This window comes from Caretta caretta, chromosome 14, assembly GCF_965140235.1.
Source record: "Caretta caretta isolate rCarCar2 chromosome 14, rCarCar1.hap1, whole genome shotgun sequence".
NCBI classification, from domain to species: domain Eukaryota; kingdom Metazoa; phylum Chordata; order Testudines; family Cheloniidae; genus Caretta; species Caretta caretta.
Genome location: NC_134219.1, coordinates 43646586 through 43671457, shown reverse-complemented (window position 1 = coordinate 43671457; position 24872 = coordinate 43646586). Strand labels below are relative to the sequence as shown.

Below are 24872 nucleotides of genomic sequence, written 5' to 3'. Positions count from 1 at the left end.
GAGCCCAGAGAAGGACCAAAGGAAGAATAAAGGGCAGGAGATGAAGCTAGCCCTGAGCCTCTGTCCCATCCTCACCTCCTCAAATGTGGAGCTTCCTGAGCTTCAGTTGGGCAGACAGTCTGTAGCCCTGACCCAAAGGTCCTTCTGCGCCATATGGGGCAGGAAGATCTCTGCCTGGGAGCACGGGGAATGGGATGGAGGTGAGATCAAGGAAAGAGGGGAGGGATATGGGTGTGAGGGAAAGAGCTCCTGCCCCAGATGAAGGAATTTGGGGGGCCGAGGGAAAGACCCGGCTCCACAGAGAGGGGAGAGAGTTCCTGTGTGTGCCAGGGGCCTCCATTTCCGCTTCCACTAGCCCCGCACTTACAGTGAGACAGAGCAGTACCTGCAGCAGGGAGCGGGACTTGCTGAACAGGGAGGGGAACCTTGAAGAGCATCAGATGAGCCACAGCCCTTGCAGCGCCTCGGGCATCCGGTGCAAGTGCCGGATGATGTGAAGCTGGCCCATGACCTTGGCTGTGACATCCTCATGCTGCAGGGGAACGAGAACATGTCAGAGACTGAGACACTCCCTAGGAATCAGGGAGGATTAAGGGCACCTGGAACCAGCACCATCATTTCCACCCAGCAGCTGCTCATGTCTGAGTGGTAGATTCACCCTCCTGACCCCCAGGATGGAGGCTTGCTGTCCTCTCTAGTGACCTCCAGTGCCAACCCCCCTCCTTATAGGGTGAGCTCCTGCCACCTCCCCATCCGTCCCCCCGACAGCTGTTCCAGCTCCAACCCACCTAGGGACACCGCTCAAGTTCGTAGAACCCTCTCCTCCACCCCCTCCTCCATCCCCACCCAGGTAGGGCAGGGAGGGTGCTCTAGCAGGGTGGCGGGGGGCAGGAGGGATTCTGGCAGCAGTGAAGTGGGATGGGGAGAGGTTGAGACCTTTCCCCAAGTCACCCCAGTGACAAAAGATAAAGCCACAGAATGGCAGTCCTGGTGAAGGGGGCAGGTCAGCAGCCCCACTGACTGAATCCTCCCAATCGCTCGAGAGCGGGTCCAGCCCTACCAGCAGCAAGACCCAGCTTCCCACGCCCATGTGCCTCAGCCTTCCTGGTCAGTCGCCATCTCCAGTCAGTCCTTGGCCTCCCAGGCTGCCAGGGATGGGAGCAACTCTCAATGGTGGCTCGGGTGACATGGACACTAGGCCATGGGGAAAGGGGTGCAGCTCTGTGGGGCAGGAAAGGTTCCCAGAGGGCACTTAGGAGACTCTCCTGTCCTTTCCAGGAGTGAGAGCAGAGCACCACATCCTAAGAAGAGAAATCCATGAAGTCCAGAAGTCCCCACTAGGCTCCTTGCTACCAGGCCAGCGAATGGCGATCGGATGGGAATGAGGCCCTGGGCCCCACCCGAAGCTCCTGAGTCGATTGCAGCTGCTTACTGTGAACCCCATCAGTTGCTGGGCTTCCCCCAGGAGGGAGTAGACGAGCACCAGCCCAGCCTGGCTGACACGCAGCAGTGGGTCGTGGATGGCCAGCACTGCTGTCTGCAGAAAGGATCTTTTCTGCCCGTCGGAGAAGAATTTTCCAAAGACCTAGAAGCAAGAGGACACGAGGCTCCAGAAGATTGCCCAGAGCCAGCCTCCAAGTCCTGGCCATACAATGGCATCACCGTCTAGTGCCCCAAAGGGCAGGGAAGAGAGCTGCTGTGGCCAAGGCAGTTCATTCTCCAGGAGGCTTTCAGGGTCCCAGGGCTCAGGGAAGCCCCCTTATTAAAAGGTCACAGGTGCTGAGGGACCAAAGCCTCCAGTGGCTCTTTCGGGAGGGCAATTTATGGCAGGGGCCAGGATGGGCTGGAAATGGATCTCTAATGTGTGTGAGCAGGCCCACTCTGCTGTGCAGGGCACCGAGACGACAGGGGACCCTGTGTTGCTTCCAGCAGAGAGATCTCCTGCACCTCAGCGGCTAGAGGAGTTTCGTGTGTTGTGAGGGGCGAGGGGGTTGGAGCTGACAGACCAAAGGTCTCTTCCCCGCCAGCTTAGTGATTTCTCTCGTCGCTGGGTATGGCCTCTGCAGCTCCTTGGTTTCTTCAAGGGGAATCCAATCTGCAGCATGACAAGGGCAAGGAGACTCATGGCCAAGTCCCCATCACAGACGCTCCTCAAAGACTTTTCTTCTGCTGCAGCAATTCAGCTTGTGGGAGGCGGGACAAGCTCACACAGTCTCTCTCACGGCACGTCTGTGGAGCAGCGTTCTGTAGATGCCCTTGTCGATCCAGGAGCCATTCCAAGGCCTCCTCTGTAATGTTGTGGAAATCACCCATTTCAGCTTTGACTCCAGTCTGGGGGCACTGTGTTACTGTGTGTTCGAAGGTTTGGATATTCTCACCACAGTTGTGAGACGGGGGCGGGGCAGGGGTGTCTTTGATTTTCCACTTGTGCAGCAAGTAGCCGCAACTTGGCTCAGTGACAATGTGTTTCTTTGGAACAGTGGCTAAGGTCCAGATACTCTGCCATTCCTGGCCAGGTCTGGAGATATGAGGGGGCGCATGTGGTCCATATTGGCTCTGGAGCTCACTGTGTCCCCTACCCAGTTCCCAGGTTGGGGCATTCTGCTTCCTGACTGGCAATGGAATTGGGCAAAGCCCACCTCCTTTCTCTGCTCCTACAAGGTGCAGGGAATTAAACTAGGATTTGATCAAGCAATCGTGACTGACTGACCCAGTGCTCTCCTCTCAGACACTTGGGGATCAGCCAGGGGGACAAGGAGCAGAAAGACACCCAGAGCCATAATTCTATATTAACTCACCCACCCGGGGATCCTCCTTATGCCACGTAGCAATGCATCCATGTAAGACACTCAAATCAGGGCAACTAGTGAGGTTCCAATGTGGGACCTTTAGCACCTGCCTGTCCCACTGGTTGCTGGATGAGGAGCTCTGAGCTGGAAATAAGGAGCGGGCTCTTTTCCTGTCTCCAGGAGGCATCCACTGCAGGGAACCCAGCCAGCCCCACTCCCCGAGCTGTGTCATGCCCTGGCACAGTGCCCTTACCTCCCCCACTCTGGCTGTGTTCTTGTAGCCCAAGAGCCTTCTGTCCTGGTGCCAATCATAGCACCAGAGATCCTCCACGTCATGTATGGTCAGGCCTGGAAGAGAGAGAGAGAGAGAGAGACTTTTCTCCTCATTCTGGTTGCAGTTTCTGTGTCCTTCCAATCCCATTGGTGGCTGCACAGTGGAGTGGAGAAGAACAGAGGCAGAGAGAGACTTGTCCTCCGGCTGGGGTCAGTCTGAGAGAAATGGTCTGGGGTCCCATTATCCACCTGTGGTCACTCTCAGTCCCCTGTTGGGTTCTGTGTCCCAGCTGGGTTCCTTACCCCTCTGTTGGAGCAGCAGTTGGTAGAGCCGGTAAGTCCCCTCCCTGGCCTGCCGGCTGATGTCCTTGTCTGGATCGCTGACCAATAGAGCCAGCTGGGCCACATGGTGCCCCATCCTAGGGAACTCGGCTGAGATCTAATGGAAGGTAGAGGAGAGGGGACTCCATCAGCATTTTCCTGTCAGCTCCCTGTCCCCCCTGGGCCAGAGGGCTCCTTTCCCTTAGCCCCTCTGCAGGAGATGCTGGGGGAGAGGAGCTTGAGATCGACCCTTCATTTGCTCTGCTGCAAGGGAGCCTGGAGCTGCTTTGGGATGCCAAGCAGGGGCTGGAGCATGGTCCCCTTAAAGGCCCAGGGACAACACTGAACCAGGACAAGAAGAACTTGACTCAAGCTGAGCTCAGTTCTGCTCTGACTCTGCCTCCCCTTGAAGAACCCTCCTAACCCACAGCCCCGGCAGCAGCAGCAGATCCTGCAGCCCACTGGAGCCAGCCCGCCTCCGCCTGGAGCCAGCAAGCTGGGCTCAGAGCTCACTTACGTCAAACTCAGGGAGGGTGACTGTGTATCTCAGCAGGGCTGTGCTGCTCCTGATGGCCCTGGCTCGCTCCTGGGACACCCTGGACACGACCCAGAAGTTGACATGCTGTGGGGAAAGGAGGCAGGTCAGACTCAATGGCCAGGTGCACCTGCTTTGCAAATGAGCCCCACGCCCCCACCCCAAGGGACCTGAGACATTCTGCGCAGGGGGGAATATCTGAGGCCTTGCTGGCAGAGCTTTAGAAGGGGATTCTTTCCCCCAGGACGCAGCTTGTACCCTGCAGGTCACAACTTGTCAGCATCTGTCTAGATTAGGACAGAGCAGAAAATGGATCTTCCAGTCTCTCCTTACCAGTCCCCCAAAGAGTTAAGATAAAATGGGGCTCACCTCCAAGATGAAGTGGAGCCTGTCTGTGTCTGGGGACTCTGCCAGCAGGTTCCCCAGCATGGCATCCAGGACCTCTGGGATGACTTTGTGCAGAGCCTGCAAAGCATGGGTCAGAGTTAGGGAACCTGGGCCTACACCTGCCACAAGATGGGAAGAGGGGATCTCTGGGAAGCACAGGGGAGACTCCCAAACACATCTCCTGGCCTCTCTCCTTCACATCCCACTGCAGGCAATTCGCAAGAATTGATGACACCTGGACCTTTGATCCATGAGCTTAGCAGGTCTCTGCAGAAGGCCTTGTAGGCAGAAGAGTATGAAACAGCCAAGTTGCTATGGATGGAAGCTGGGCTTCTGGGCAAAACACGGCTTATGGAAGAAAGAAAGAAAGAAAGAAAGAAAGAAAGAAAGAAAGAAAGAAAGAAATCCCCCAGAGTGGGGTCATCTCTTCTCTGCTGGAGGGAAGGATCCAACCCTGCAGCTTGTTCCATCTCCGCTACCCCACCCCTAAATCTGGAGCTCCAGCGAATCAAGGGAGCAGGGACCAAGGACCACTCTGGAAGAGGAGAGGGATGGAGGAGGAGGATGTACCTGGATGCCGGTGGTGTCCTTCTCCGTGCCCAGGGTGAAGACGGAGTGAAGGGCAGCTCGCAAGAGGTGGGTCTCTAGGGCTGGCTCCAGGGCAGGTTTCATGGTGCTGGCAAGAGTGAGGAGCTGGTATTAGACTGTGCAGTACAGGGGTGGGACTGTCGCCAACACGGACACCAACCCACAGGGATAGAGGCACAGGCTGGTGAGATTGGAAACTGAGGCACTTAGCTAGGGAATGACAAGGCCAAGGCGTCCCAGACAGACAGTGGCAGGACAGGAATAGCTCCTGTTCCCTGGAGCCTGCTGCCCCTCCTGTATCGGAGCCCGGGAGTGAGACCCTCCCCAAGGCCCCTGTCATGTTCTGGGAGTGAAGAGAAGAGCCCCGCCAGGAGAGAGTGACCCTCCCCACCCCACCATCTCTGCCAGAGCCGCCACTCTTGGGAGGTGACCTGGACGGGAAAGTGACGGTGACTCCCAGCCTTGGGCCTGAGCAGCACTGGGGTGAGGGGAGTCGGTGGGGTGGGGGGTGGGGCTGTCTCGGTACCAGAGGTAGCCCACTGCAGCCAGGGAGTGGGCGAGGACGGCGCTGGGTGACGAGTCATCGGGAAGCTCCTCGATGAGCTCCTGTGAGACGCGAAAGAGACAAAGGAGCGTGTGAGATTCAGGCCCGACTGACACCTCCCAGTGAGGAGATGACACAGCCAGTGCCCCACAGGGCCAGCAGGATCCCCCACCACCTCCCACTCCTCCCATTCCTTTCTCCCCATCAGACTTGTCCCCCTTCCCGGATTCCTGCCCAGCTCACTCCCAACCCCTTCTCTCCTCCTCCCTGTCAAAACTGCCCCCATTCAGCCCCATCCCGACGACCGAGCTGGGACCATGTGATTCCTTGTCCCCCACTCTCAGCTGCCCTCCAGCCACACAATTCCCCCCCTGCCCACTACTGACCAATCTCACAATTTCTCCCTTCTCTTCTCCCCAGTCTTCAGCCCCAGCAAACTCTGCCCTCTGCTGCCCCCTCCAACACCACCCAGGCCCCACCCATGAGCCCGGCCATACCCCTGCCAATCCCATGTCTCTCTCCTCCCTCCAGCTGCCGTATGGCATGTCTCACTCACCACGATCCTCTTCACCACAGCCGCCTTGCAGCAGCGCGGCTCCAGCGTGTCCTCCCCTCTCTCCCGTGCAGCCAGACATGCGGGGTAGATGGCCTGAAGGAACAGGAGCTGCTGCCCCTCATCCTGGACCCACCAGGAGTGGGGTATAGAGAGAGAGAACCTGTTAGCTAGGGACCTTCTTGCCCCACCCACACCAGCTCCAGGGCTCAGGCCTCAATGGGGGATTGTGGGGACCCGCCTATTCTCCAAATCCCCCACCACTCCTACACAAGCAGGATCAGGAACTGGGACAGTGCCTGTCGGCAGAGACGACCTCGGCTGTTGTGGGACAAACACCCCCATCTTGGGGGTCCCACATCATGGATGTAAAAGGGCCCCATTAGGGGTGGTGGATCAGGAGGGACAAGACCCTCGGCAGGGGGTGGGGATGCTGGGAAGGGACAGGGCCATCTTGGTTCCAGCCCAGGTGGGGAACATTTGTACCTTATCTCTGCACTGGAGCTGCTCTCGGATGACCTTGAGAGCAGCTTCATCTTTGGCCACGTCCACCCCTTCCTCCTGCTCCGAATCCAGGGGGGTCCCTGCACCAGGGAGGGAAGGACAGGGGCGTGGTGGGCAGAGCAAGATTCAAGACCCCCCCTTCCCACCTCATGCACCCAGGGCAGATCGAGCCCCATATCTCCCTCTCAGGGATGCCTTCAGCCCCCAACAGCTTCAGAAGCCCAGAGCAGAGCCCCCCTCCCCTGCCCAGGACCCCATGGGAGGTGCCTGTTCCCCCCGCCCGGAGCTGCAAGGACCAAGGTGGCAGAAGCTCTTCACGCCCACACCCCCAGGTCCCCGTGCAGAAGGGGCAGCTGTGTGACTGCTGCTGCTGTCCGTGGGGTTCGCGGGGCTCAGGCCAGACACCTGGGCTGGGGACGCCCCCCCCCCATATCCCTGGGAGAGCGTCTGGGCCCAGGGTGTTCACATCCCGTCCTCACCCCTCCCGGAGCCCAGCCTGGCTCCTCACCTGGAACAAAGCAGTGGCCTCCATCGGCCTGGCTGCTGCCAGAGGCCCAGGTGCTGCCGCTGTCCCAGGCTGAGCTGCCGGTGCTGGGACAGGGACCTTCCCCCTCCTGGCCGGCGGGGGCTGGAAGGTCCTCAGAGACCGGGCAGGGCGATGCCTCCTGATGGGAACGGGGGCTGGGCTCCTGGAGCTGTTGCTGCCCACACAACCAGCCCCAGAGCCACCCTGCCCGGCGCCCCTCCTGGGCTGGGTCCTGTCTGCCAAACCGCAGCCTGGGCCAGCTCCACCGGGGCGTGGTCGGGGCCGCTCCCAGCTCGGCGCCTGCGCCGGGAGCCGGGGTCCTTTTCCAGAAGGCCGGGCACTTCCGCCGTCTGGCCTGGACGGGACCTGCTTCCCCGCCAGCAGGGACGCAGGGCTTGCTCTGCCCCTTGGGAAGACGGCAGCTGCTTCCCTCAGGCTCTGGGGCCACCTGCAGAGCCTTCCTCCTGAACATCCGCAGGAGCCTGGCCATCCTGGAACCGAGCGGGGAGCAGGTGTGAGTCTGGGCTCAAGGCAGCCTTTCACTCCTGGCCCTTTTCTGTCCCTCCTCCTCCCTGCTCCAACCACAGCAGCCCCCTCTGCCCCCACAGGAGTGCAGGGAGTGCCATCTACACACACTGGCAGGAGTTCATTGTATGATCTGCTCCCAACGTTCCCCCTCTTAATCCCTGCTGCTGCAATATCCAGGAAGTCTCATCCTTTTCCAGCAATGGGGTCAGTCCCAAAGACCATCGGTTACTCTGGACAAGCAGCCCCCTCCTATCGTCCTAGGCCACACTCCCACCCAGGCTAGAGAAGGAACAGAACCCAGGAGTCCGGACTTCTCCTGGGAAACCATTCCCCACGTCAAAGTCACAAAGACCCTAGGCACAGGAAGACCAGAGCCCTCCTCGTTCCGCATTGATTTCCATGCACAGCAGCTCACAGGCTCTGGCCCAGCTCAGAGACTCTCAGCCTGGGGAACAGTGTCCCACAAAGGAAGGGCTGGGAGTCCCATTGCTGGAACCTTTCCAAACACACTGGAGACGGCTCTGGAGAAGCTCCTGCCCAGTCTGAGAGTGAGGGGCTCTTGGGGCCTGTTTGCAAATGAAATCCCCCTTTGGAGATAGTCGCTCCCCTTTTCTGCCTCTCCCGAGACAGACAGGGGAAGCCACCGAGGAACCCAAATGCCACTCACTTGCTCTCAGTGATGGTACGATGGATGGCGGATGTTCAGGGTCAGCAGACGTCCCTCACCCTCCTCCTCACTCCCCAAGCCCAAGGCAGGCTGGAGAGGGTGGTGACCTCAGGAGTTACCCTGCCCAGCCAGCAGGCAGGGTGATGACACGAGGGCGATCGACTGGCTGTGAAAACAAGAGTCTGTCTGATTGCCAAGGGACAGAGAAACAGCCAGCAGCAGGGGGGTGCAGAACACGGCCCTAGGGCGGTGGTGACAGCGCCTCCAGGATCCTGACATCTCAGCACTTTACTCACCTTCCTGGAGCCTCCCAAGCCCGCTGGGCTGTAGCGATGGGACCCCAACCCTACTGACGGCAAACGGGCCTCAGCTACCGGCTCAGGGTCACATCGAGTGTCAAAGCCATGGATGGACCCCTTCACTAACCACTGCCGCACACTCCCTCCCACAGCTGGCAATTGCAACCAGGCCCTAATGTCTGGTCCCCCTGCCTTTGAGAGGGAGGGTCACTCCTGCTTCCATTGCTGCCTATTGAACTGTGGGACTTTGGGCAAGTTGATCCTCCTCTCTATGGCTCTCTGGGACTCACATCCCTGAATCGGCTTTAAAGAAGACAATGGTTAAAGTTTGGCCCCAACTAGTTCTTGTTTCTCTAGACTAGCCATTTTAGCAAAGTTTAGAATTCTTGACATTCAGCACCTGGAAACATCCCTTTCTCCTTCGCAGATGGCCTTAACATCCGTTATCTCACCCAGGATCCCTGCTGCCTGGAGTTAGAGAATTGACCCTATTCCCATTGGACCTACCCAAGGTGTCACACAGCAAAGCGGTGACGGAGCCAGAAAGAGAAGACGACAGTCCTGACTCCTGTTCTAACTAACAAACAACAACCGCCCGGATAGAGCCCAGGAAATCAGGTGTGAACATTTTCATGGAAACCGTTTTCTGTCAGAAAATCCATTCAGACGAAACCACTTTGTTCCTTGAAATGGTAACAAGTAGGATGAAAATTCTTTGCAAAAATATTTGTTTGCAAATTAGAGCATCTCCTGTTTGTCACAGTGCATTCAGCTGTCTCATCGGACACAAAGGGGAGACACTATGATCTAGAAAGTTAGATGAGATGCTTCAGTCTCAGCTAAGTAGTTGCTGCTCTTCACAATTTCAAAAGAATAAAATGCAAATAAAATAGAATATTAGGTCATAATCTGCTATGGCTCAGTGTGATCGGACACCCCCTAGTCTGCACTGCTCCAAGTGACACTCTTCAGTGGATCCCCAGCATCCACCCATGGCGAGGTAGGTGGGAGAGGATTGCTATTCGTACTTGACAGAAGGAGAAACGAAGGCTGAGAAAGGAGCAGGGACTTGTCTTAGCTGATGCAGTTGCTCTCAAATGAGCTACAGACCAACAATTGTTCATAGTAATTATTCAGCAAGTATTTTAGAAGAATTGGAATGTTCGAGAGGATCATGAACTGCTCCGAGACAATGAATGGAGAGCAGCATGCACATAGGTCAAACATTTAACTGGTTGTGACTTATTTGCTTGGTCATAAAAGAGAACAACAAAGACCAGAGTTTTCTCCCTGTCAATAGCCCCCTCCTCAGGCACTCAAGTTTGAGACTTTGAGGGGTGGGAGGCTAAGGGGTCTCACCAAATAGCCCAAAGAATGGCCCAGGTCACCACCGAGGGGATCACTCTCAGAGCACTATTCCAGTCTCACCTCTCTGTGAGAGCCTCCCACAACCACCCTCCCCCGGCCCCCCGCTCCCCACACAGAGCCCCTGGTGGTGGGAGGAGAGCAGAGGAAAAGGACAAAGGAAGCAAGAAGAGAAAGGAGGAAGAGACAGGAAAAGGGAAAACAAAAAGGAGAAACCCCAATGTCCCCAGTGATTCTAAGGGACAAAGTCCTAGGTCAGAAATAAAATGCTGCCCCCACAATCTAGAGTTTTCCTTTCCTAAAAATCAGCCAGCACCTGATGGATCAGACTGAACAGGTTCCAAATCTCTCCGAGGCTCTTACCTTCTCTACAGGGACGTCTGTTTTCGAGCAAAACCACTGAAAGAAAAGGAGAAAACTCCGAAGAGGGTCCTCCTTGCACTCACGAATGTGAAAGGGAATGCTCTCTCAGTCCTCCAGGAGAGACCTTGAGAAGGAGACGTGCTGAAGCAAAGCCACAGGGATCTCCGAGGGGCCCCTGTCCTACACCCCTGTCCTGCCTGGCTGATGTCAAGATCTCTCTGTGAGATCATCGCCTCCCCACCACCTTTGTCCAATAGGCTGAGGTCTTGCCAAAGGCCCTTGTGATGTCACTACTACCCCCACCCCTCCTTTGCACTGCTGATGTCCTGCCCCTGTCCAGCCACACTGGATGTTTGAGCTGCTTCCCCTGGATCACCCCACGCAATGAGCGTTCATTGTGGGGATGACACCGACCACACAGTGGAACACAGAGGTTCTTCCCCAGGCCACAATTAGGTTTTCACAAGTTAGTCGACTTTATGGCCAGAAGGAACCGTTGGAGCATTTAATCTGATCCCCTGCGTATCCTAAGGCCTCCTGTATGTCAGAAGAGCTCGGCTTTTCTTTTACTCAAACTTTTTCCAGAAAGGCATCTAGTCTTTATTCGAAGAGATCAAGAGATGGAGAAGCCATCAGTTCTCTTGGTAGTTTGTGCCAATGACGAACCACCCTCTTACAAATCTGGGTCTTATTGTCATTATGCTTTTTCTGATTTCTGCTTCCATTCATGGGGTCTTGTCATGCCTTTCTCTGCGACATAAAAGAGCTCTTTTATACTCAACATTTTCTCTCCATGAAGTCAAGCAACTCACTTCTCATTTGTCTTTTGTATATACTGAACAGATTGAGCTTTTTCAATGTCTCATTAGAAGGCATCATCCCCATCACTCAACTATGAATCTTTTCTGTACCCTCTCCAATTGTTTTAACGTAATATTCAAAATTTGGTCACAAGAACTGGATTCAGCATTCCAACATCAGTCTCACCAATGCTGTTTCACCTCCCTTTCCATCCTCACTACTCTTCCATCCAAGAATGGCTTTAACCTTTTTTACCACAGCTTCACATTAACAGATCATGCTGAGCAGCTCGTCCACTATGGCCCCGAAATCCTTTTCAGGGTCACTGCTTTCCAGCGGATTGTCCCCCATTCTATAGGGTGCCGCCTGACTCCTTTGTTACTGGAGGTATGGGGTTGCATTTGGCTTTATTAAAACCTCATTATTTAGTAAGTATTTTAGAAGAACTAGCCCATTAGAGAGAGAATCATGAATTACTCAAAGACATTGAATGGAGAAAAGCAGCAAGAGCAATCAAATACATGTTTGGTTATGGCCTATTTCCTTGGTCTTAAAGGAGGGTCACAAGGACCTGAGTCTCCTCCCTCACAATAGCCCCAAGCTCCCCCAATCAGCATTGAGACTCTGAGAAGTAGAAAGCTGAGAGTTCTCACCAGATGTCCCGGGTCACCACCGGAGGGATTCATTCTTAGAGCACTATTCCAGCCACATGTCTTTGGGAGGGCCTCCCGCAATGAGAGTTGGAATGCAACCCCCCATCCCCTCCGGCCCCCGCTCCACACACAGAGCTCCTGGTGGTGGGAGGAGAGCAGAGGAAAAGGACAAAGGAAGCAAGAAGAGAAAGGAGGAAGAGACAGGAAAAGGGAAAACAAAAAGGAGAAACCCCAATGTCCCCAGTGATTCAAAGGGACAAAGTCCTAGGTCAGAAATAAAATGCTGCCCCCACAATCTAGAGTTTTCCTTTCCTAAAAATCAGCCGGCACCTGATGGATCAGACTGAACAGGTTCCAAACCTCTCCGAGGCTCTTACCTTCTCTACAGGGACGTCTGTTTTCGAGCAAAACCACTAAAAGAAAAGGAGAAAACTCTGAAGAGGGTCCTCCTTGCGCTCACGAACGTGAAAGGGAATGCTCTCTCAGTCCTCCAGGAGAGACCTCGAGAAGGAGACGTGCTGAAGCAAAGCCACAGGGATCTCCGAGGTGGCCCCCGTCCTGCCTGGCTGATGTCAAGATCTCTCTGTGAGATCATCGCCTCCCCACCACCTTTGTCCAATAGGCTGAGGTCCTGCCAAAGGCCCTTGTGATGTCACTGCCACACCCACCCCTCGCCTGCATTGCTGATGTCCTGCCCCTGTCCAGCCACACTGGATGTTTGAGCTGCTTCCCTTGGATCACCCCTCTCAATGAGCGTTCATTGTAGGCTCAAGCCGACTACACAGTAAAACATCAGAAGCTTCTCCCCATGCAACGCTCAGTTTTTCATAAATTAGCAGACTTTATGGACAGAAGAGACAATTAGGGTGTCTTCTGACCCCCTGCATATCACATGCTTTCTGTAGAGCATAGGAGCTAGTTTTTGACTACACACGTTCCAGAAAGGCATCTAGTCTTCATTAGAAGACATCAAGAGGTGGGGAATTCCCACCACTTCCCTTTCTAGTTTGTTCCTTTGGTGATTCATCCTCACGGTTGAATATGTGTGCCCTCTTTCTCATACGAATTGGTCTCTTTTGAGTTTTCATCCACTGCGTCTTGTTATGCTTTTCCCTGCTAGATTAATGAGCCCTTTAATACCCGATATTTTCTCTCCATGAAGTCACTTCAGCACTTCAATGACGTCACCTCCCGATCTTTTTTATCATCTAAACAGGCTGAGCTCTTTCAGTAGCTCACTCGCAGGCATTTTTCTGCAGCCCTCGAAACGTTCCATTGCTTTTTGCTGCCCCATCTCCCATATTTCAAAATCTTTTTCAAAGGTGGATGCCAAAACTGGATACAGTATTCCATGATCAGTCTTCCTCATGGTGTGTCACCTCCCTATGCTCTTCACTGCTCTTTTCATACATCTAATGGTGGCTTTAGCCCCGTTCACCACAGCATCCCCCTGGGTGCTCATGTTGAATGGCTTGCCCAGCATGGCCCCGAAATCCTCTTCACAGTCAGTGCTTTCCTGGATACACTTCCCCACTCTGTAGGTGTGGCCTGCATGCTTTGTCGCTAGCTATAGGACCCTTCCTTTGGTTCTTTTCCAAGTTGTTTTCTTTGAATGGCTCCAGCTTATCAAGGGATCCAATTGCTCTGTGTCACTGCCCTCTCCTCATCACAAATTACCACTCTACTACTATTTTATCACCCACCAATGTTAGCAGCAGTGATTTTTAATTTGGGTTGCAGTTCATTGATATTTATTTTCAAGAATTAGTCCCTGAGTGCCTCTTCATATCCCTAGTGCCCAGAACCTGCTCCTCACAGCACAGCGAGAAAAGGCCGCCCAGCTCAGCTGTGCCACAGGGGCTAAGCACAGAACAACCTTAGGAGCTTGTGTCATCCATAGCTTCTGAACAACATGTGGGGGTCATCAGCTTACAAATACACTCTAGACAGGTAGCGTAGACAGGCCCCAAATGTATCTAAGTGTTGTGCCTTGGAAAACAGGAGAGAAAAAAACATAACCTTGATTAGCTTTATATTTTAGTTGTGGAAACTGAGGCACTGTTAGCCGATGGCCAAGGATGTTTGGTGAGGTGCCAGCTATGCCCGTTTTATACCATCCGTGACTTTAACCGCTAGGACGCACTGTCCCTTCGCAGCGGGCAGCCTGGGCTAGGCTGACGGATGCCCCAAGGTCCTAAACACCCGTGACTTTAACTGCTAGAGCTCAGAGCTCCTTCGCAGTGGGCAGTCAACACTGACTGACAGGTGCCCCAATGGCAGCACTAAGAGCCTCTCCACACCCGTGACTTTAACTGCTAGAGCTCAGAGCTCCTTCGCAGTGGGCAGTCAGGATTGACTGACAGGCGCCCCAAGAGTTTGCCCCGTGGAGGCTGCACAACTCAACGCTAGGCTCTTAGTACTCTCACCTAATGGCCAGGCTTTATAGCCAAAACGGCTGAGGTTCTTTAATTGTGTTGGCTGCTTTACAGTAAACCAGAGAAACAAGTCAGGCTTATGCACAAATGGTTACCAAAATTTATTAAACTAGATTCTAATCATATGGTTACAAAATTGCTAGTGCCTACTTATTTAAATGTAGAGATGTTACACACACAAACAAGTTACAAAACTGAAGCCACAATCCCAAAGAAAGAAAACAAAGTATAGAGCTCTATTTCAAAATATGTGTACACTAAAGATAGGAGATCAGGTGTGGGTGCTTCTTACCCTCCTTGCATCTCTCGATTCCAGCGGTGCCAAGCCAGGATCGGTCACTCAATTCCGCGGAAAGACGAATAAGGGACAAGGCTTAAGGACCCTCTTAGCTGCAGAAGCCTTGGGAGGCTGTCACTTATCTGACCAGCAGATAGATAGTGAAAAGCACTCAAAAATCATGGTGCTGTAGGTCCCATACTTATACCTCTGTACTCCTTTATTCTCTTTCTCCTTTCTTATGCCAAATTGGGGCTGGTCTGTCTGGGCAATGCCAGCTCTCGCAAGAGTAGTTTACACTTGCAAGGGAGAGAAACAATAAGTTTCGACTACTGGACATTCCTTTTATCAGGGTAAATATTTTCCCACCTAGGATGTTGGGGTGTGTGCATCACGCTATTTAGTAGGGGCTAAGAGCCATGTCTGTCACAGCTTCTCTGTCTGCTGTGAGCCTAATCGTTGTATATGTTCCCAAAGGCACATTGTAGCAGCACACCTGTGCTTCTCACAGCTTCAAAGGCTGTGCTGGAATTGATGTTAAGTGCCCTGTTGTTTTGGCTCCCTTGTGTTCCCAGAAATGCTGGTCTGAGAGGGGGGGCTGGCTGTCTGGCTACAATATGGGATGATGACCAGTGGATTCAAAACTTTCACATGCGTAAGGTCACTTTCATGGAACTTTGCAAATTGCTTTCACCCACCCTGAAGTGCAGCAATACCAAAAGGAGACCTGCTTTGACAGTAAAGAAGCGAGTGGCGATAGCCCTTTGGAAGCTTGTAACACCAGACAGTCAGGAATCAATTCGGAATAGGTGAATCTACTGAGGGGACTGCTGTGATCCAAGCAGCCAGGGCAATCAATACCCTTCTGCTAAGAAGGATAGTGACTCTGGAAAACGTGCAGGACATAGTGGATGGCTTTGACTCAGTGGGGTTCCCTAACTGTGGTGTGACAATAGATGGAATGCATATCCCTATCTTGGCACCAGACCACCTTGCCAAAGAGTCCATAAACCACAAGGGGTACTTCGCAATGGTGTTGCAGGCAGTGGTGGATCACAAGGGCCGTTTCAGCCAACATCAACGTGGGATGGTCGGGAAAGGTGCATGACGCATGCATTTTTAGAAACTCCAGTCTCTTCGGAAAGCTGGAAGAAGGAACTTTCTCCCAGACTGGAAAATTACCATTGGTGACATTGACATGCCAAGAGTTATCCTTGGAGGCCCAGCCTACCCCTTGCTCCCATACACAGGCAGCCTAGACAGCAGTAAGGAGCAGTTTAACTATAGGCTGAGCAAGTGCAGAATGGTGGTAGAATGTGCCTTTGGACATTTGAAAGCTCGCTGGTGCTGTTTGCTGACTAGGTTAGACCTTAGCGTAATGCTGTGTGGTCCATAATATCTGTGAAAGTAAGGAGGAGACATTTATGGCGGGGTGGGAGGTTGAGGCAAAAAGCCCGATGTTTGATTTTGAGCAGCCAGACACCAGGGCAGTTAGAAGAGCACAGCCGGGCGTGCTGTGCATCAGAGAGCTTTGAAAACCAGTTTCATGACTGGCCAGCCTATGGTGTGACAGTTGTGTGTGTTTCTCCTTGATGCAAACCCGCCCCCGTTGTTGATTTTAGTTCCCTGTAGGCCAACCACCCTCCCCACTTCAAAATAAAGTAACTATTGTTTTGTAACCATGTTGTCTTTCTTTACTAATTAAAAAAAAGTGAGATAACGGACAAGGTAGCCTGGGTGGGGTGGGGTGGGATGGGATGCGGGCCATCCTCTGGAGTGCAGTTCCCAGAGCTTCCCCCCCGCCCACATTCTTGGGAGTCTGTGTGAGGAGGATATGGAACTTGGAGAGGAGGGCATGCCGTTCTACAATGCATTTAGTGGGAGTCTGTGCTCTTCTTGGCTTTCCTGCATCTCCAACAGATGCTTCATCATGTCCGTTTGCTCTCCCAAAAGATGCTTTATCATGTCTGTTTGCTCCCCCATTAGTCTCAGCATCACGTCCTGCCTCTGCTCTTCGTGCTCACTTAATGTTTTCCTGGCCTCTGCCACTGAATGCCTCCATGCATTAAGCTGTGCCCTATCAGTGCGGGAGGACTGCATGAGCTCGGAAAACATGTCATCGCGATTGGGTTTTTTTCGCCTTCTAATCTGCGATAACCTCATGGACGGAGATGATAGGGGGAGCCTAGAAACATTTGCACATGGGGGGAGATAAAATGGGAGTGTAAAATTGAAGATGATACATTTCTGAGAACAAAAGAGAGACTCTTTCACAGTGAATCAAGCAATTCACAGCAGACAGCACATGTGCTTTAGGTACTAGGTCACATTTTGCCTTTTATATTGAGTACCTGCCGGTATGGTGACACATCACAAACAGCTGGACAACAGAATTTGGTTTCCAGACAGCCATGGTAAGCCTTTTGGTACGTGGGGTTGGCTTCTTACGCCTTCATAATATGTGGGAATGGTTTCAAACTCCAGCGCCCTCCTTTCCCAGAGCAAGAAATGGGTTGGGTTTCACATTTAAAAGGAGGGGCTGAGGTTTTTGGGTGGATGTGCAGTATACATCTTCCCGCACCCCACCACGTGGCTATTCTCCGGGATGATCCCTTTTAGCCAAGTGTAAACAGCCCAGCACGAATGGGGTCCTTTTACTGTTCCCTTACAAAAATTCCCCTATTTCAACCATGTGACCATGAATGATATCACTCTCCTGAGGCTAACACAGAAAGATATAGACTGAATGTTGCTTGCATGCGACCAAAACCCAGGACCATTTGCTGCCATGCTTTGTGCTGCAATGATTCCAGACTACTTGCTACTGGCTTGGCATGGTAAAGTGTCCTACCGTGGAGGATGAAATAAGGCAGCCCTCCCCAGAAACCTTCTGCAAAGGCTTTCAGAGTACCTCCAAGAGAGCTTCATGGAGATGTCCCTGGAGGATTCCTGCTCCATCCCCAGGCATGTGAACAGACTTTTCCAGTAGCTGTACTGGCCACAAATACATCCCAATTCTTCAGGGCAAATCAAACATTAAACACTATTGCTTTTAAACCCTGTACTGTCATTACAAATGTGCACTCACAAGAGCAGCCTTCTCCAGCTTCAGGGTCGGGGATCCCGCCTTGGGAGGGTATTGGCTCCAGGATGATGAAAAGGTCCTGGCTGCCGGGGAGAACGGATTCACTGCTTGCCTGCTGTGCATTCTCCTCCTCCTCCTCCTCTTCCTCATACACAAAATCCTCCTCCCTGTTGCGTGAGACACCCCCCTTGCAGGTGTCCATGGACAATGGTGGGGTAGTGGTAGGGTCTCCCCCTAGAATGCCATGCAGCTGATCATAGAAGCAGCATGTATGGGGCTCTGATCTGGACTGACCGTTTGCCTCCCTTCTCTTTTGGTCGGCTTGCCTGAGCTCCTTAACTTTCACACAGCACTGCTGTGTGTCCCTGTTGTAGCCTCTCTCCATCATACCCTGTGAGATTTTGGCAAATATATTAGCATTTCTTCTTTTCCATCGGAGTTTGGCCTGCACAGATTCTTCTCCCCATACAGCAATCAGATCCAGTGTCTCCCGTTCGGTCCATGCTGGAGCTCGTTTGCGATTCTGGGGGGGTTCATGGTCACCTGTGCTGCTGAGTGCTGCTGAGTTGGCCACGCTGACCAAACAGGACATGAAATTCCAAAGTTCCCGGGGCTTCTCCTGTCTGCCTGGCTAGTGCATCGGAGTTCAAAGTGCTGTCCAGAGCAGTCACACTGGAGCACTCTGGGATAGCTCCCGGAGGCCAATACTGTCGATTTGTGTCTGCACTACCCCAAATTCGACACAGCAAGGTCAATTTTAGCGCTACTCCCCTCGCTGAAGAGGAGAACAGAAGTCGATTTCATGAGCCCTTTAGGTCGACAGAATGGGGTTGGTTGTGTAGACGCAGTCATTTTAAAATCGACCTCACGTGGCTAACTTCAACCTAACCCCGTAGTGTAGACCAGGCCTCAGAGTCTCTCTGGTTCTGGTTCCCTCCCTGATGGCAACCTGAGTTCTCTGGCTGCTTCCACAACATTCCTGAGCTGCCTGTTCGGCCGGAGGTTCCTCTGGGGAAAGGTCTCTCTGCACTGAGGGCAGGAGACATGTGTAGCGAATCCCCCCCAGCACTGGGTGATGCAGGTGTGACAATGGTGTCCCCTGGGAGCCAGCTGAGGTCACTCTATTAGGGTGAACTGCAAACAGAACGGGGCAGACAAACCCCACAAGCTGGTGAATATTCCAATACTTAGATTTACCAAACACAAACCAGCTTCTCTATTACCTCACTGCTTACTCAGAAGTCCAAACAACGCAGTTCCCTTAAAGTGCCCAATCTCCGGCCTCCATCCAGGTACACATGTCTGATATGATGATGATTACTGAACATCTGATTTCATCATATAAAAGAAAAGGTTCTTCTGATCCCAAACAACCAGCCACATACCCAGGTCAACATATAACTTAGACTTTACCCAAAATACACGCTGACAGCCAATCCTAATTAACTAAACTAATATTGATTAAAAAAGAAGAGAGAGGGAGGATTGCTTAAAAGATCAATATACATAGAGACTTTAGTTTAATTCTTGAGGCTCAGATACGTAGAGTTGTTTAGCTTTGTAGATGCAGATAGCTCTGGACTGATCTGAAAAGAACTATTCAGTCAATGTCCATTATGGGGCACCAGGAATCCTGGGATCTCATTCTTTGTGGCTTGCAGCTTTCCCCATGAGCATCCAAGCAGAGATGAAATAAAACAGAATCAGGTCCTCCGACTTTTATATATTTCCAGAAGCCTCTTGACCATTCAGTCCCTGGTGAACAATATCCCTTTAATGTGACCTTCTGTTTTCCAAATATTCTGGCAATTCGCTATGCAGCTTAGCACAAGGTAACTTGTTCATTAAACAATTCATATTCAGTTTACCACAATCTTTAAAGAGACATATAGACAATACTATTTCAATCAAGTGTCATCCTAACTGTTAATATTCCCTTTTGATCTTGAATCAATGCTAGAGTAACAGATAAAAATTGTTTGTTTACATCTCAAGATCTGAGCAAACACTGACCATTCTAGTGCTCTAACAATGCAGATTTGAATGGGAGAGCCAAACTATTATTTACACAGCTTCCTAACAAGCCTTTAAAGGTCAACCATGGATCATGACAGCCTACGGATTAATTAACTCTTTCTGGCCATGTGACACATTTTTATGAGATATTATAATCATATAATGTCACAGCAGGCTTAGCAGAAATTGTGATCACAGTCTAGAGACACCAGATCTTTAAAACAGTCCAAGCAGATGGGACAGGTCAGTTCATCCTGGAGTGTTTTTGCTGGATTCACAGCAACCATGGCTTCTAATTCAGGAAAAAGACAAGAGAGGAATTTAGTTTCCCTTCCTTCTTCTCAGAAATGGACTGATTGAATATCATTCGGCGTTTCCTTTCTGGGTGTGGTCTCATGTTATCTCTTTTTCCGTGGACTGTAAAGAGCCTTTGAATGAAGTGTGATGAGTCCAAATTGACACTAGCTCCTCTGGAACATCTGCAAGGCCCCAAACTCTGGACTAGTCACTCAGGTCAAGAAGGGGTAACAAGCGACTGGGGGTTTCACTGCCTGACAGAAGGATCTGATGGAGCAGCCTGGCAAGGAGGGAGAGAATCACAGCTGCTGACTCCTACTCTCTGTTCCTTACCTGGCCATTAGGCTCTTTAAGACCCATGTCTCTCTGGTGCCTGGGGAACCCACTGGTGTGTGTGTGTGTGGAGCTGTTACAGTTATAGAGGTTGAATATTTAGCATAAGCTGTGGCAGCCTGTGCTTTTAGCTCTAGGGGTCCCTGGTTCAGTGCTGGCCAAGAGAGCAGCTGTCACACGTGTTCTGGGGCTGGTGGCTACTGCTTCTGTTTCCCTGCACAGTCTCCCCAGCTCTCGGGGACTCCTGGTTCTTTGCAGATGGCAGCGGGCGTGAGAGGAGCTGACACTGGGGCTCCTGCGCTGCACAGGGGATGGGATAACCAGAGATCTCCTGTCTCCGAGGCTCTCAGGCCCCTTTCCAGTCTGGCTGCAGGAGGGGATCTGGGGACAGACAGAGGGTGCCTGGGAGAGTCTGGGGAGCAGCCAACTGGGACCAGAAATGGAAATCCAGCTGTGGTGATAAGGGAGCATTTACCAAACATGTGACTGATTACAGGGGTTGCCGTACAGCTATTTAATGCATTACACTGGGGAATTTATAAGATTTTGCAGCTGAAATTACTTCCTTTAAAGGGAAGGCTGGCACTGCTCTTTCCCCAGGACTCGTTTGTGGCAGAGTGGATCTGAGATCAGGATCAAGAGGGAATCTGGGGAGTGGCCTTCTGCAACCAGAACAGGAGCTGCAGCTGCGATGGGAAAGGCGAGCTGGGCAGAGATGCTGCTGGAGAAGCCACTGGATTCTTAATGAGCAACTGGGTACAATGTTGTTACAGATCCTGATGCCTATTTGTGGTGAGATACATTGTTACCCTTGTGTAAGGCAAACTGGCTACATGGTTGTAAACTTGCTTCTAGCCAGCCTTGCTGCTTCTGGGCACCCAGATGCTGTCAGCTCTGGTGGATGGACTCAGGCACAGGGTCTCACTGATGCTGGGGTTTTATTTTGGTTTTTTTTTTTGCTGGTGAACATATTGCCTGCGAATTGCAGTCATTAGTCAGACACATGTGACCTGCAGTGATTTTTGGCCAACAGAAGTGGCCTCCCGGAGCTGTGAGGGGGAGGCTGGAGGGATGGATCCTTCAGCCTCTGTCACTTGCAGCCGACTGTGCTCATGAGCATCCCCAGACTGCTTAGTGGAGGTTCTCCAAAAACAGTTCCCAGAGACGCCGTCTTTCTAATTTTCCTGGGGGTGCTTGACCCCTGCTCTGCCCCCACTCCACACCTTCCCCCAAGGCCTCACTCCCTCCCCACCTCTTCCCAGGCCTGCTCTGCCCCACCTCTTCCCGCCCCCCTGACATGCAGAAATCCTCTGCCTGGCTGCCTCAAACTCTGCAGGCGCCTGACCTCACTCAGCACCAACACTTCCACAGGAACATTTCCCAGGGCTCCTAAATTTCTCTTCTCCTGAGTTTGAGCACTGCTGCCTCACCTTAGACGTCCAGACACCTGCCCCATGGGTAAACCCCAGAAGGATCCTCAAACCAGAAGGCAGGCAATGGAAAGCCTACCTTGTTGGTGGGGCCCAATCCTGTAGGAGTGCGTTGAGCACCCCTTCTGCATGGGGTCCCCGACAAAATCCAGGGGAGATGCCCACAGAGGCTCCTTTATAACTTTGAGCTCAGCGGTTAGGGCACGCGCCTGGCACATGGGAGACTCAGGTTATACTCCCTGCTCTGCCTGATCGGGAGGAAGGGTTTGAACACAGGTGTCCCACCGCTCAGGTGACTGCCCTAACCATGGGGGTCTGGGATAGTCTGATGTGAGGCTCCCACAATGTCTTCTGATGAAGCTGCTCCACGTTGGCTCAATAATTAAATAGTCCCTGGGGCAGAGCGAGAAAGTGACAATGACTCGATCACCTTGGCACAGGAAGGTTGAAGATGCAGGTACAGGACCCTGCTCCAATGGCTGGTTAATTATAGTCCTTTCCTGCAGGAGGGAGCGTTTCATTGCAAACCAGTGAGTTCAACCTTTGACCTTCCTTTGGGTTGTGACCTAGGCTCAGTCAAGAGATTCCCCTGTAGACGCTGCTTCTGGAGCACTCCAAGCCCCCAACACCAGGGGGAGCAGCAGAGTACGACCAGGCACAGGGTCACCCTCTGATCAGTGCCTAGAACGGTCACTGGGGTAGGTCACTTGCGGGAGGGCAGGGAGCCGCACACGCTCTCCTGCTGGGACGATCTCAGAGAAACTCAAGGGGAAATTGTCACCTCCTTGACTGATAACTGCACTGTGGTGGCAGAGTTTGTCAGAAAACAGAATGTTCCTGTTGTGTGAAATTTGGACCTTTCACAATTACTTCCCTCTCCCAATCAGACTGAAATGTGAAGACACTGAAAATGTTCCCGGAACGAACTGTTCTGAAACATTTTCCTGCAGAAATGTGGAAACAGACTTTGTGGATGGACATTTTAGACTGAAATTGAAATGATTCAACTGTTGGAATTTACGTTTTCTGCTTTCTGATCAGAATCTAGGGTAATGTCGTGAAATCAACAGTTCCAGAAAACCCTTGATTTTGCTGATGCCACAATTTCAGGTGAGAGACATTGTTGTGTGAAAAATGTCAACTCCAATTATGGAGCCCTTTAGCTCCAGCAGAATAGCAACCTCTAATAGAGATTGTTCAAATTTTTAAGAAAACTTTTTCAATTGTTCAGTAAGCAAATATAATTTCCTCCATTAGCCTTTCTCCTGTTTAGTTTCCATGAAGCCAGAACAGAAAATACTTTGCACAGAAGAAACAAAAAATAACCTCTCACAGGGGGAACATGTAACTCGCTGTTACTCTGCTGTTACTCAGAGATCTGAGCATTGATAACATCCCTGTGCATATTTATTGGTGAGTAACAATGGCACCTACCAGCAGTTCCTGGATATTCCTTCTTCCCACTCTTGTTAAACACCCTATTCTCATCTCCCTCCTTTTTCGCACTCTCCAAATCCCTCCAAATTGGATCCTAAGAAGAGAAAAGTTGCTTTTGTTTTTTCTGTATTTTGGGGATTTTACATCAGGAAGAAAATTTATCAAGAGGCAATAGGCACTAGAGAGTCACAGGAACAGCCCTGCAATCCACAAAGCTGAGTTAGGTCCCTAGACCCCCCTGTACAATGCCCCTCTGGTCAGCATTTCCCATCAGTTATGTTAGGCAGTTTCCTATCGAGTCGGCTGGCTTTTGTGGATCCCATTCGAAGACACTTACATCTCCCCAGAACTCAGGCTTTGGGGCTCACAGTGTCATTCCAGTAAATTTCTCGGCAGCTAAAATTTAGATGCAGTGACATTCATCATTGCAATATATACTCCCGGGGGAATTCTGAGCTACTGCGGAAACACAGAATTCATTTCCGGCTGCAGAATTTTTTCCCCACAGAAACCATATTCTGCCAGAGAAGTGATGTAGTTCCACCGTTCACCCACCAGAGGCCACTGCGGTGCCAGAACACCCAGCCGCAGGGAGCCAGGCTAGGACAGAGCGGGGCACATGGTGCTGCTGGGGGGTCACAGACTGGGGCTCAGAAGGGCTAGTGGGGGGAACTACCATGTTCGCCAGCTGCCTGTTGGGCCTGAGGTTTGTCTGTTGCACAGTTTCTCTGCACTGAGGGCAGGAGGCGGCTGTGTCGGGTCCTTCCCAGCACTGGGCGCTGCAGGCTCGGCAGAGATTGTGCCCACACTCCAGAGTGACAGGGTCTGTGAAATACTCCAGACAGACGGGACATGTCGCTTCCTCCTGGAGACTTTCCCCGGGGCTCGCTCCAGCCATGGCTCCCTCCGGGCAGTGGGACAGGGGTAGTTTCCCTTTCCTGAGGTCAGGAATGTAGGGGCAGGCTGGGGGTGGGGATGATGTTCCAGCACTGATGGTGAAAAAAAATCCAAATAAAAACCCAAACCAAAAGCCTTTCCCCCACACTGCCCCAGCCAGACCCCTTTGCCTCCATCCCACACGGCCCCAGCCAGGGCCCCATGCACCTCCTAAGGGCCAATGCCAGGGCCTCCACCATCCACCCCCCACACTGCCAATGCCAGGGCCCCCTCCTCATTCTGCATTCAAACTCCTTCCCCCACACATTCTGGGGTCCCCCTCAGGCAATATCTCTCCAGGCCCCCCTGCCCCTCCCATCCCTCTCCCAGCCCTTCCTCCAAAACCAAGACAAACCAATACACAGAGCACTGAGCTTTTATTTTAAAAAAAGAAAAGAAAAGAAGAAAAGAAAAAGAAAATGCAAGCAGCGCTGGCCGACCCGAGGTGCAGCCTGGAGCTGATCCCCAATAGACCCCCCCTCCTCAGCTGGTGCACCCCAAATGCCCAATAATTAGCACAGGATGGTGGGTGACACTCCACACACACCCCCACCAGCCCGGTGGAGCTGCCCCCTCCCATTCCCCAGGCTACTCCTGCCAACCGCCCCCACCCCAAACGGTGCTGCAGCCTTCCCCAGCTCTGCTGGCCCCGCTCCCACACAGCCTGTGTATTCCCGCCCCCCGCTCCGCCCCCCCCCACTGGTGCACTGCAGGGCAGGTAAATTGAGGCTGCCCCACTGCAGCTACTGCTGTTCCTCCCCCCCAAACAACAACCCCCCCACAACCAACAACCCCCCTGCAGTGAGCCAAGAGCAGCCACTCGGTGCTGGGTGGCGGAGTAGGGCTGGCAGGAAGCCGCCCGCAACCACATACTGCCAACCAAGCGAACAAGTCAAGGCCCCTGCACCGGAGCCAGGCGCCCGCAGCCAC

At 52.5% G+C, this 24872-nt stretch overlaps 1 protein-coding gene across 1 annotated transcript in view; it reads left to right on the top strand.

The window, feature by feature from the left end:
- The window catches only part of LOC142069127 (zinc finger protein RFP-like), a 331206-nt gene that overhangs the window by 234015 nt on the left and 72319 nt on the right, over positions 1-24872 (top strand). The gene's annotated exons all lie outside the window — the stretch shown is intronic.